Raw genomic sequence first — 12574 nt, forward strand, 5'->3', positions numbered from 1 at the left:
AGGATTGTGCCTGGCTTGTTTGAATTGTAGGAGGCGAGGTGATTGATTGGAGGGAAGTGAGTGATGGGGAGAGAAGATGAAAGGTAATGGATGGTAACATCATGTGAGCACTGGTTATTGTCTATGCAGACACAGAGGTAACCTCTAGGGAGCCAGGCCAGAAAACAGAAATAGGAATTTTAAAAACAAAGCAAAGGTATCAGAGGCTACACTTCATGGGGGGTAGACAGATTCTACAGTTTAAGTTCAAGCTACTTACTAAAAGAACCATCAACCCTTAGAAAACTGAGATCTGTCAACTGATGACTGGATGAATAAAATGCAGTATATCCACGTAATGGAATACTACTGGGCAGTAAAAATGAATGAAGTACTGATGCATACTGCAACACGCATGAGCCTTGAAAACATACTAAGTGAAAGAAGACAGTCACAAAAGGTCACATATTGTATGATTCCATTTATATGAAATGCCAAGAATATACAAGTCCATTCATATAGCATCCAAAAAACCAAAATACTTTGGAATAAATTTAACAAGAGAACTGTAAGTCCTACATACTGAAAACTACAAAATTTTGTTGGGAGAAATTAAAGTATCCCTAAATAAGTGGGAATAAATGGAAGATTCTGTATTGGTGATGTGGCAGTTTTCTCCAAATTGATCTGGAGGTTCAACAAAGTCATCGCCAAAGTCTCAGACAGGATTTTTGTAGAAATATATTTATAGAAATTGGCAAACAGATTCTAAAATTTATATGGAAATGCAGAAGATCTAGAATAGTCAAAGTAACTTCAAAAAAGCAGGAAGTTGGGAAAAAAAGAAGAAAGTTGGAGGACTTATATTACCTGTTTTCAAAACTTATCATAAAGCTATAATAATAAGAACAGTGTAGTATTTGCATACGGATAAACATGTAGATCAGTGGAACAAAATATCTAGAAATAGATACATATGTGGTCAGTTGCTTTTCAGCAAAGGTACTAAGGTAATCCTATAGGGACAGCATAGTCCTTTCAATAAACAGCACTGCAGCAATTGGATTTCCACGTGAAATAAAATGTACCTTGACATTTACCTTACAATATACACAAAAATAACTTAAAATGGATCATAGACCAACATGTAAAGAAGCAAACATAGCAGAAAGTCTTGTGTCCTGGGTTAGACAAAGATTTAGTCAATAGGATATAAAAAGCATGAAGTATTAAAAAAATGAGAAAGTGGACTTCATCAGAATTAAAGTTTTACTTTTCAGAAGATACCATTCTTAAGAAAATGAAAAGTCAAGCCACATAACTAGGAGAAAATATTTACAAAACGTATGTCTGATAAAGGATTTGTATGTAGAAAAAAAATAAAGAACTCTTAAAATTCAGTCATAAGACAGCAATCCGATTTAAATATGTACAAAAGATTTGAAGAGTCATTTCACCAAAAAAGATATATGAATGGCAAATAAACACAAGGAAGAGTTTCAACATCATTAGTCATTAGGGAAATGCAAATTAAAGCCATAATGATATATTGCTGCACACCCACTATAATGGCTAAAATTAAAAAGACTAACGATCCGTGTGTTGGCAAGGATGTGGAGAAACCAGAATCCTCACCCACTGCTGACTGGAATATAAAGTGGTACAGGTATGTTGCAAAGCAGTTCGGCAGTTGCTTAAAAAGTTCAACATACACTTAACAAATTATCTAGCAATTCCATTCCTATAAATACATTGTCAGGAGAGATAACAGCATATGTCCATACAAAGACTTGTATACCGTGTTCATAGAAGCTTTATTTGTGATTGCCAAAAACTGGAAATAATGTAAGCATCCATCAGCAGATGAATATATAAATCCATACACTGGAATGCTGTTCAACAATGAAAAGGATTGGACTATTCATATATACAATGACATGGATGAATCTCAAAATAATTATGCAGTATGAAAAAAAGCCAGATTCCCCCCGCCCCCAAGTGCCATACTGTCTGATTCCATTTAATTGAAATTCTAGAAAATGTAAACTAATCTATAGTGACAGAGAGCAGATCCATGGTTGCCTGAGGATGGCTCAGGAGAGGAGGGAGAGAAGGATTCCAAAGGAAGGGGCACAATGAAACCCTGGGGTGATGTATATATTCATTATCTTGATTATGCATAGTAGCTTCATGGGTGTATACATACATCAGAATTCATCAAATTGTATACTTAAATATGTGCAGTTTATTGTATATCAATTACACCTCAATAAGATTGTAAAAAAATTATGTCCATTCAAAAACCAAGCATATGTTCATAGCAGCTTATTCACAGTAGACAAAAACTGAAAACAATCCAAATCCATCAGCTGGTGAATGGATAAACAAAATGTGTGATATCCACACAATGGAATATTATTCAGTCCTGAAAAAGAATGATCTCCTAATTCATGCTACATAGTTCATCTTGAGGATGAACCTCAAGAACATTATGCCGGTTGAAAGAAGCCAGAAACAAAGGACTGTATGTTGTATAATGCTATTTACATGAAATTATAAGAAAAGGCAAAATCATAGATTAGATCAGTGGTTGCCTGGGGCCAGAGATGGAAGCAGAGTTTGGCTGTAAACAGGTAGGAGGGAGCTCTTGGGATGATGGAAGTATTCTTATTGGCAGTCGTGCGGCTGTTTATGTATAAACTTACTGAAACTCTTCTGATTGTACCATTAAAATGGATGACTTTCATGGCATATAAATTATACCTCAATAAAGCCATTAAAAATAGGTGGCCACTCAAAATTTTAAATGCTCTTTAAGTGGACCGTTCAAGAAATGGGACAGTATTGCTGATTTCATTGAACTCTAATGCTTTGGAATACTTTGGTGAGACCTATTGAATTAATTTCTATGTCAGATGTTCTTTGAATTCTAATTGTGAAACAGAAATCATTATTAGTTGTCTTTCCCAGAATTTAGTGACCAGTAACAGCTGCATTTCCCTTGCATGTGAACATTGATTTAGAATGATTGGCTTTATGTTTAACAACGATTAACACCACCACCACCCCCCCACCCCCGCCCCCGGCCAGAAGAAATGGTAGTTTTTTAGATTGATACTCTATTTGTGCACAGTAGTTCAAAAGTGTAGGTTATCCTCCACCTCTCAGTTCTTCACAAAGGAAACTGATGACAGCTTAACACCTTTGCATTTTTTAGATGCAGAGAGGCACACCCTTCTAGGTGCCCACCCACCTGTCCCCAACACCATATATGTGGAGACAGCAAGTAATCTGGACATAAGGTGCTTGGGAATGGGAGGTAGAGTGCAACCGAGAGAGCTCCCCTGGAGCACTTTGCAGCTGGGTCTGGCCATGTTCTGCACCAGAGTACGAATCAAGATCTCTGGGGAGACTGAATTTTACTTCCTTAGATAAAATCAGAAAATGACCTAATTTTAATGAAAAAATTAACAACTCTAGAACATCTTGCCTGTGATTCTGCCTAAGTCTATTAAAATAGAAAAAATTTATTCTGGAAACAACCCAATTCTTTACCTGAAATTCATTCAGCCATTTTCCCAAATAAAGTACCAGTTATTTAACCAAATTTTTCTTTTTCTTTTTTTTCCTCCCCCCCCCCCCCCCCCCCCCCCCCCCCCGCCAAAGCAAATCCTTTATTCGACAAAGATTTATGGAACACTCATCTTTGTCAAGCACACCAAAGATAAGACATACCTACAAGGATAAAAGAAGCATGGAATTGAGGGTGGGGGCCTGATGATATGTAACCTGCCTCCTTGGAAGGAGGGGCATTCAGAGAGAGGTTGGGGAAGCTTTGGAGCAGGGAACTTAGAAAGCTGAGATTTGGAGGATGAACAGGACTTGGCTGTTAGCCAGGTTGTCGGGCGTGGGGCGGGGGAGTTGCGAGGACCTTAAAGCTGTGGCATTGGGTTTAAAGAAGAGAGAATAGGGTCAGGAGATGCAGTGAGTCCGAGTGACTTGACTTTGTGACTGGCAGAATTTGAAGAATGTAGGAGAAAAAGACATCAAGGATTAGTTCAACTTTGCCCTTGGCCATCTCAACAAGTGGTGATACCATTCACACCAGGTGAGAATACAAGACACCCAGGAGGTTTATTTGTTTTGATCGTTGCTTTGGGAAACCAATAATTCACTCTAGAGGTTTTATCAGAGGAGTGCAGCTATTTGCATACACCTGACTGAACTTTAAAGATGCCCCTTTGTGACCCATCATCCCCTGGGTGAACACACATGGAGCATTAGGGAGGAAAGTGAAAACTGACGTGGTCTTGGGGGTGTCTGTGGTTGTTCATTATCTCGGGCTTTAGTGGATCTCATGTCTACAGGTAAAATCACTGTTGAAAATTTCAGGGCAATTACAGAGAGGAATAATGCTTGGACATGAAAACCTATCATGTTTAAGAATTCAGTAATTCCTTTTTATTACTTTTATCTACTTGACCTCTTGTCTCCACATTTTTATCATATATAAAGTACATTCTTTATACTTCTTTGGTCCAAAGAAGATTAAAAGGGTAAATTTTAGAAAAGACTGCTCCATCCTTTATATGTATTAGCTCATTTAACTTTTAAAATAACCCTGTAAAGGAGGTACTTTTAATCCTATTAATTCTTGATAAAGATTAATAATAAAAGTATTTGGAAATCAATGGGTTTAAAATTTTTTGATATGCCTAAACACAAAGCATAAATTCTTATTCATATCCATTGACGTTAGCATGTAAATGAGGATGACAAATTATTATTTTGGAAATTCTAATCATTTCTACCTTGTCCTTTTGAAAGAAGTACACTGGTAACAAATAGATCCATGATACACAAAATAATACTCTATACTTTTTGAGAATATTGAAAACTAATTTGGAAAATAACTCCTCTTCTTTCTGAAAATTTTTGCCCACTCTGCACTTTCCTGTCTTTTTTAATCATGAATATATTACATTAAGCCAAAGATACTATGTAAACGGTTGCTTTGAAACTACATAAAACAAGTTAAAGTTAAAATTAGGTTTTACTTACTGCTTCCAACTTATCTTTTAATAATATGTGGTCAGATCCTGCTTTAAATGTACTCTTGGTTGAGGTACCTTGAGGAAGTAAGTTGCTTGAACTCAGTTAGGCTGTTTCCTTGTCTATAAAAACACAGGCAATGAAGTACATGCTCCAGTGCTCTGAAACTCAGAAATCTAACTTCTTGGGCATGAGTGCCAATGTAAGCAGGCAGTTTTCTTTTGTGCCACAAGAGGGCGTGCCTGTGTTGTTGCTAACCGGAGCTGAGGCCTGAATTCCTTTGCAAGATGTGGCTGAAAAGTCAGGGACAAGTAGATTGCTGGGAAAATGTGAAAGAAAAAGATTATTTTGACAGTGTCAAGGGAAAGAGGTACTCGAAACATAAAGTGATGTGAAGGGAAGGAGTGTGAATAAGATCCCTTTAAGATTGGAAAACTTTCGCGACATAGATCATTACAGATTTCCATTGCCAGTCAACAACCTTTTTTTTTTTGCCTATATCTGAGAAGTTTTATTAATTTTGTTTTCCTCCTTCTTTGCAAATGTGTTTATAAATCAGTTATATCAAACAAATATAGAACCCAAAGTTTAGTTTCTTAGTAGTGGTCTTGAGTGATTAATGTTGGTTAAAGTTAAGTTGGATTGTTTGTTCTCAGTGCCTTGGATATGTACAAAATCTGTTTGCCCCAAATTAGGAAAATTTGAATGTTTTCTTCCTGCCTCCCTCCATGCACTTTTTCCCCTTTGTTTGAGTTTCTGAGTTCTTTGATGTTTTGCTGTCATACATAGCTCAGAAAGTTGGGTGGGGGACAAGGAAGAACATTGTTCTGTGAACCAACCCTAGGGACGTGGAACTAATTTTAATATACAGTGAAATCTTTACAATTGACAAGATCAGAGCTGTACAAATACAGTGACACTGGCAGTTGTGGAATTATTCTGATAAATTTAGGGAAATCATTTCATCTCAGCTATGTGACTGTTTCATGTGAATGTGTTCTTTAATTTAAATTATCCAGGCAACCCCTTTATTTTGCTAGTATTTTTTATTATAAATACAAAAATCATGAGCATGTTGTGTTTTACATAACTGTAATTGTACTTTTAACACGTTTTGTATTAGAAAATGTTCTGAATTTAGAAAGAATGATCCATAGACATCTCCTTTTACTCTGAATCCTACTTTTAGAAGTTTTCTCTGGGGTTTGTTCCTGGTAATAAACGCTATCCAAGTTCAGAGGCAGACTGCCCAGGTTCAAATTATCGCGCTGCTGTGTTTGAAATGTGACAAAAGCAAAGTTAGCCTAATAATTTCTCTCTCATTTGAATCTGATAGTTTCTTGAGCAGGAGAAAGAGAAGTGGCAACACTGTATAAAATTATGCACTTTATCTGTGTGGCAGCCAATTTCAAACCATCTTCCTGGTACACTCTAAGGAGTTAAAAACATGTTAAATACTTTGAGATTGCAACATTTTAAAGAGAAAGAATATAAAAGAAAAAAGAACTCTGTAGCTCCATTTTCTTTGCTTTCACCATGAAATGTGATCTTGTTTCAAAATATGGGAACACCCTGTGATAAACTCTTGTCCCCATGAATGTCATCTGTCTTCTTTATTTTGGTAAAAAGAAGGTAGAGAATAGCTGATAGAGGGGCAAGCTGTTCCTTTAAAGTTACTTCTAAAAATTATGGAATATTTCAAGCATATAAAGAAAGCATAAGGAATAGTATATAATTAAAGTGTTATGTAATTAGTAAAACACTATGTGTGTCCTTCCTAAGCCTGTCTCCTTTTCTACCTTACAGAGGTAACTACCCTGAATTTGGTTTTTATCATTCTCTTGAATGTTTTTACGCTTCTGTTACATATGGATGTATTCCTAAACGTAGATAGAATTGTGGTACCTGTATTTTTTTTTTACGCTCTTAACAAATTTCTTAAGTGTTCAGTACATTATTAACTGTAACTACTGTGTTGTCCAGCAGAGCTCTAGAACTTTTTCGTCTTGCACAACTGAAACTATACACACTAAAACAGCAACTCCCATTTCCCCTGACAGCCATCATGCTACTTTGAACTTCTGTGAGTTTGCGTACCTTAGGTGCCGCATACAAATAGAAACCATGCAGTATTTGTCTTTCTATGACTGGCTTATTTCACTTAGCATAATGTCCTCAAGGTCCATCCATGTTGTCCCATATGACAGGATTTCCTTCTTTTTTAGGGTTGATTAATATTTTATTACACATATTCTTTATCCCTTCATCCATCAATGGACATTTAGGTTGTTTCCACCTGTTAGCTGTAGCAAATAAGGGAGTGCAAATATCTCTTTGAGATCCTGATTTCAGTTGTTTTGGATAAATATCCAGATGTGGAATTGCTGGATCATATGGTAGTTCTATTTTTAATATTTTAAGAAATCTCCATACTGTTTTCCATACCAGCTGCACCATTTTACGTTCCCAGCAACAGTGCACGAGGGTTCCAATTTCTTCACATCCTTACCAACATTTGCTTTTTTTGGGGTGTGTGTGTGCGTGTGTGTGTGTGTGTGTGTGTGTTTAATAATAGCTATTCTGACAGGTGTAAGGTGACATCTCATTGTGCATTTGCATTTCCCTGAAGATTAGTGATGTTGAGCATCTTTTCATATACCTGTTGGCCATGTGTATGTCTTCTTTGGGGAAAAGCCTATTCAAGTCCTTTGCACATTTTTAATCATTTAACTTATTTATTTATCTATTTGTGTATCTATTTATTTATGCTGTTGAGTTGTAACAGCCCTTAAATATCATGGATATTAACCCTTTATCAGATATGTGATCTGTAAATATTTTCCCTCGTACTGTAGGTACTCCTTTTCACTCTGTTAGATTGTTTGCTATGCAAAAGCTTTTTAGTTTAATGTACAGATGTTTGTCTATTTTTGGTTTTGTTGCAAGACCAGTGTCATGAAGCTTTTCCCCTATGTTTTCTCCTAGGAGTTTTACAGTTTTGGGTCTTGATGTTTAAGTCTAATCCATTTTGAGTCGACTTTTGTATATAGCATAAGATAAGCGTCCAATTTCATTCTTTTGCATGTGGATATCCAGTTTTCCCAACATCATTTATTGAAGAGATTGTCTTTTCCCTTTAGTGTATTCTTGGCACCCTTATTGAAGATCTACTGACCTATATGCGTGGATTTATATCTGGAGTCTTTCTTCTATTCCGTTGGTCAACGTGTCTGTCTTTATGCCAGTACCAGTTTGAGAAGAATTAGCTTTAATACTTCTTTAACTACTTGATAGAATTCACCAGTGACCATTGGTCCTGTGCTTTTCTTTGTTGGGAAGTTTTTTTTTTTTTTTTTTTTTTTTTCCGGTACGCGGGCCTCTCACTGTTGTGGCCTCTCCCGTTGCAGAGCACAGGCTCCGGACGTGCAGGCTCAGCGGCCATGGCTCACGGGCCCAGCTGCTCTGCGGCACGTGGGATCTTCCCGGACCGGGGCACGAACCCGTGTCCCCTGCATCGGCAGGTGGACTCTCAACCACTGCGCCACCAGGGAAGCCCTGTTGGGAAGTTTTTGACTACTGATTCAGTCTCCTTAACACTCTTCAGATTTGGTCTTCTTCATGATTTGGTCTTGGTGGGTTGTAGGTTTCTTGGAATTTTTCTGTTTCTTCTGTGTTATCCAGTTTGTTGATATATAATTATTCATTGCAGTCTCTTACAATCCTTTTTGTTTCTGCAGTATCAGTTGTGAACGTTTCCTCTTTCATTTCTGATTTTATTTATTTGAGTTTTCTTTTTTTCTTAGTCTAGCTAAATGTTTTGTCAGTTTTGCTGATTTTTTTCAAAAAGCCAACTCTTTCGTTAATTTTTCCCTATTGTTTTTCTACTCTCTATTTTGTTTATTTCTGCTCTAATCTTTATTATTTCCTTCCTTCTGCCAACTTTGGGCTTAGTTTGTTCTTGTTTTTCTAGTTCCCTGAGGTATATGGGATCTGTCTTCTTTTCTAATGTAGGTGTTTACCACTATAAACTTCCCTCTTAGTATTGATTTTATTATATTCCATACATTTCAGTACGTTGTGTTTTCCTTTTCGTTTGTCTCAAGATAGTTCTAATTTCCCCTTTGATCTCTTCTGTGACCCGTTGGCTGTTCAAGACTGTGTTGTTAATTTCCACATGCTTGTGGATTTTCCAGTTTTTCTTCTGCTATTGATTTCTAGTTTTGTTCCATTGTGGTCAGAACAAATACTTGGTATGATTTCAGTCTTCTTAAATTTGTGTGGTACATGTTTTCAAACAAGATATAAATTGTACCTGTTGAAAGGAGAGCTCCAAGGAAAGCAGACTCTGAGAAGGAGATTAACAGGCAGGAGGTTTATTAGGGATATTTTAGGATTAACACCTGTGAGAGAGAAGGATGTGGGATTGGGCAGAGAGAGAGAAATTAGGCTGCAGTGCAGTCACAAGAAAGGCCTTAGCCAATGCCAGAGGGAGCCCTGGAGGTGGGACAGCCCCTCAGAATTGTCCTAAGTTGGGGCAAGGAGCCAAGCATTCACAGCCTCGCTGTGACCAGTTATCAGGCATCGGCTGCCCCCGGAGAGGGGACCTGACTTTGACAAGGTGACTCTTTTCAGCTGAGGGCTGTCAGCCTGCAGCACTCCAGTAGCTGGGGGAATAAGCCCTTCATCCATAAAGGGAGACCTGAGCAGCACATCTCAGCATCCATCACTTAGTACATATCATGTGCATCATCACAGCTTGCCTTTTTGGTCCAATATTGTGTTTCTGAGATTTACTCATGCTAATATCTATAGCTGTAGTCACTCATTTTATTTGTTTTTACAGTATTCTGTTTCATAAATACGTCACCTTTTTAAAATACATTTTCCGGTCGAGAGACATTTTAAGTTTTGCAATTTTTTCACTATTGAAAAATGTGGCTGTAAGCATTTTTTTGTATTTCCTTAGTGCATGTACTTAGTTCATCTGGGGTATATAACCAGAAAATTCCTGGGTCTTAGAATGTGCACCACTTCAAACTGAGTAACTGTAATGAAACTGCTCCCTACAGTGCTTGTACCTTGCTCCGTATCCTCACAAACACTTGGCATTGTCAGATTTTAATTTTGCCATTTGATGGGTATAAAATGGTGTCTCACTGTGGTTTTAATAAAAATTTTGTTGATTACTGGTGAGATTGAGAATGTAGCTACTTGAGTGTCTTCAGTGAAGTGTGTATGCCAGTCATGTGCCCCCTTTTCCTATTGGTTTCCTTTTCTTATTAATTTAAACAATCTTTATTACCCCCTTCTTTACTGTCTGTGTGTGTACAGTTATCTTCTCCTGGTTTTGGGCTTGATTATTCACTTTTTAAATAATGCTTTTTGTTGAATAGGAGTTTCCTTTTTTTTTTTTTTTGCGGTACGTGGGCCTCTCACTGTTGTGGCCTCTCCCGTTGTGGAGCACAGGCTCTGGACGCGCAGGCTCAGCGGCCATGGCTCACGGGCCCAGCCGCTCCATGGCATGTAGGATCTTCCCGGACCGGGGCACGAACCCGTGTCCCCTGCATCGGCAGGCGGACTCTCAACCACTGCACCACCAGGGAAGCCCAGGAGTTTCCTTTCATGCAGTCAAATTTAATCAGTCCTTTTTGCATTGTTTCTTTGTGTCTTATTTGAAAAATTCTTCCTCAGGCTGAGGTCATATAAAAGTATTCTCCTCTGTTTCCTACTAAAAGTTTTAAAGTTTTGCTTTTCACAGGTTCACCTGCAATCCATCTAAAATGGAGTTGTGTGTATATTGTGAGTTGTAGTTACCTCATTTTATTTTCCCGTGGACAGCCAGTTTTCCTAGCAGCATTTATCAGTGGTGCATCTTTTCTCTACTGACGTGCAGTGCCATCTTGCCACATCAAGTTTCCATCTATGTAGGTCTTTTTTGTTTTATTGGGGTTTTTTTCTTGCTTCAGTTCTACACTTTCTTTATGATATCTTTATTTCTTTATTGTATCTTATTGTCTGGTAGGGTAAATCCTCCCTTCTGCTCGTTCTTCTTTAAAATTGTCCCAACTTTTTGCCTTTTGTCTGACATGCATTTTGGACTTAGATTACAAGAAGAATCTTCCTTGGATTGAGTTCATGCGTTGACTTTATAGATTAATTTGAGGAGTCTTGACATCTTTGCAGAATAGATGTTTCCTGTCAATGTCATCTTTAATATCTATATCTAGGTATTTGTACTGCACACATAATTTTTATACCTTACCTTTTTACTAAATACTGACATTTTGCATGTTAATAAATACATTTCTTAATCAACAGTTTAAGGTCTATGTAACCATCCATTTATTTAATCATGCCCCTATTGACAGATTAACACAGTTCACAATGATTTTTCTTGAACTTACATCTTTCCCATCACTAAATTATGTATAAATATTCACTTGTGTTTTATTCTTGTAATGCTAGGCTGTTATATAATTAAACATTTATCTGGAATAGATTCAGAGGTAAGATGTGAGAAAAACATCTAACTTACCCCATGGGGTTGGCTGTATTCACATACTTTGTCCTTTTGGTCTGACTTTGCCTTTTTTGTTTCACTGTCAAGGAACCATCAGCAGTGCGCATACCGCGATAGATGTTTGAGTAAATGAACCAATTTTTAATATTTGTTGTATTTTCGGGCATGTTACTCTTCCATGGGTCCGTCTGTTGATTCCAGATACATTCCACACTGTCTTAAGTACGGGAGCTGTTAGAACACCCTGCTTCAGCAGCAGCAGCATATTACTAATCTTTAGATTTGTCTGGGATATTTCTACATCATTTCTCTTTCAGATAAACTTTAAATAGTTGGTCACTTTCCCTCTAGAACTGTTATGATTTTGACTGACAGTGTGTTAGTTTTCTGAAAAAAATTTAGTCATTTGTATTTTAATTTCCTGGCCTAACGAGTACTGCATATTCATCCAGCTTATGAATTCTGGAACTTTTTGGTTAGAGAAGATAAATCCCCAGATTTCTTTTTCGATTAAAATTCAAGGCAATGAAGGAAATCCATCGCAGCAAACGGAGTCATGCCACATGTTTATTCTGTAGACAAGTGTCTTTCTACATTGAGCAGCACTTCAGGGGCTTCACCTCCCCCCTGCAGAACATGGCTCACACGGTACCATGTGCCCTGGCTGGACAGATTTTTGAAACTAGAGTTGTGTACTCCTTGGCCAGAAAAGTCTTTTAATGGTCTTCCTCCTACAAATCTTTAAGGGAATTCTGTGCCTCCCCTTCTCTGATTTACCTTTTTTATGGTAAGGAAATAGGACACAGAGCCTGTAGGGTATGGGAGGGAAGGCTGCATAACTCTTTTTCACACCTGCTTGGATTCTGGCAGTGCTACTTGCTAAGTGAAGGCTAGAGGCTGGTTTGTCGTGTGTTTTCACAGAGCACTGGTGGCTCCAGGCCAACGCATTTAGGCTTTGTCTTTTTTTTCTTGCATAAAATTGCCTATTTTTCACTTCACATGGGGGTGTTAGGCACTCAGAGA

General features: G+C 37.6%; 1 long non-coding RNA gene across 2 annotated transcripts in view; it reads left to right on the forward strand.

Annotated features, from left to right (window-relative positions):
• LOC132524558 (uncharacterized) overlaps positions 1 to 12574 on the forward strand; it is a 143145-nt gene that overhangs the window by 52801 nt on the left and 77770 nt on the right. The window contains exon 7 of one of the 2 annotated variants that reach the window (XR_009541915.1): positions 3646 to 4111. The exons of the other annotated variant lie outside the window; for it this stretch is intronic. This is a non-coding gene — a long non-coding RNA (uncharacterized LOC132524558). The remainder of the gene's footprint in view (positions 1 to 3645; positions 4112 to 12574) is intronic. 2 annotated transcript variants of the gene reach the window in all.

This window comes from Lagenorhynchus albirostris, chromosome 8 (assembly GCF_949774975.1).
Source record: "Lagenorhynchus albirostris chromosome 8, mLagAlb1.1, whole genome shotgun sequence".
Classification (NCBI taxonomy): Eukaryota; Metazoa; Chordata; class Mammalia; order Artiodactyla; family Delphinidae; genus Lagenorhynchus; species Lagenorhynchus albirostris.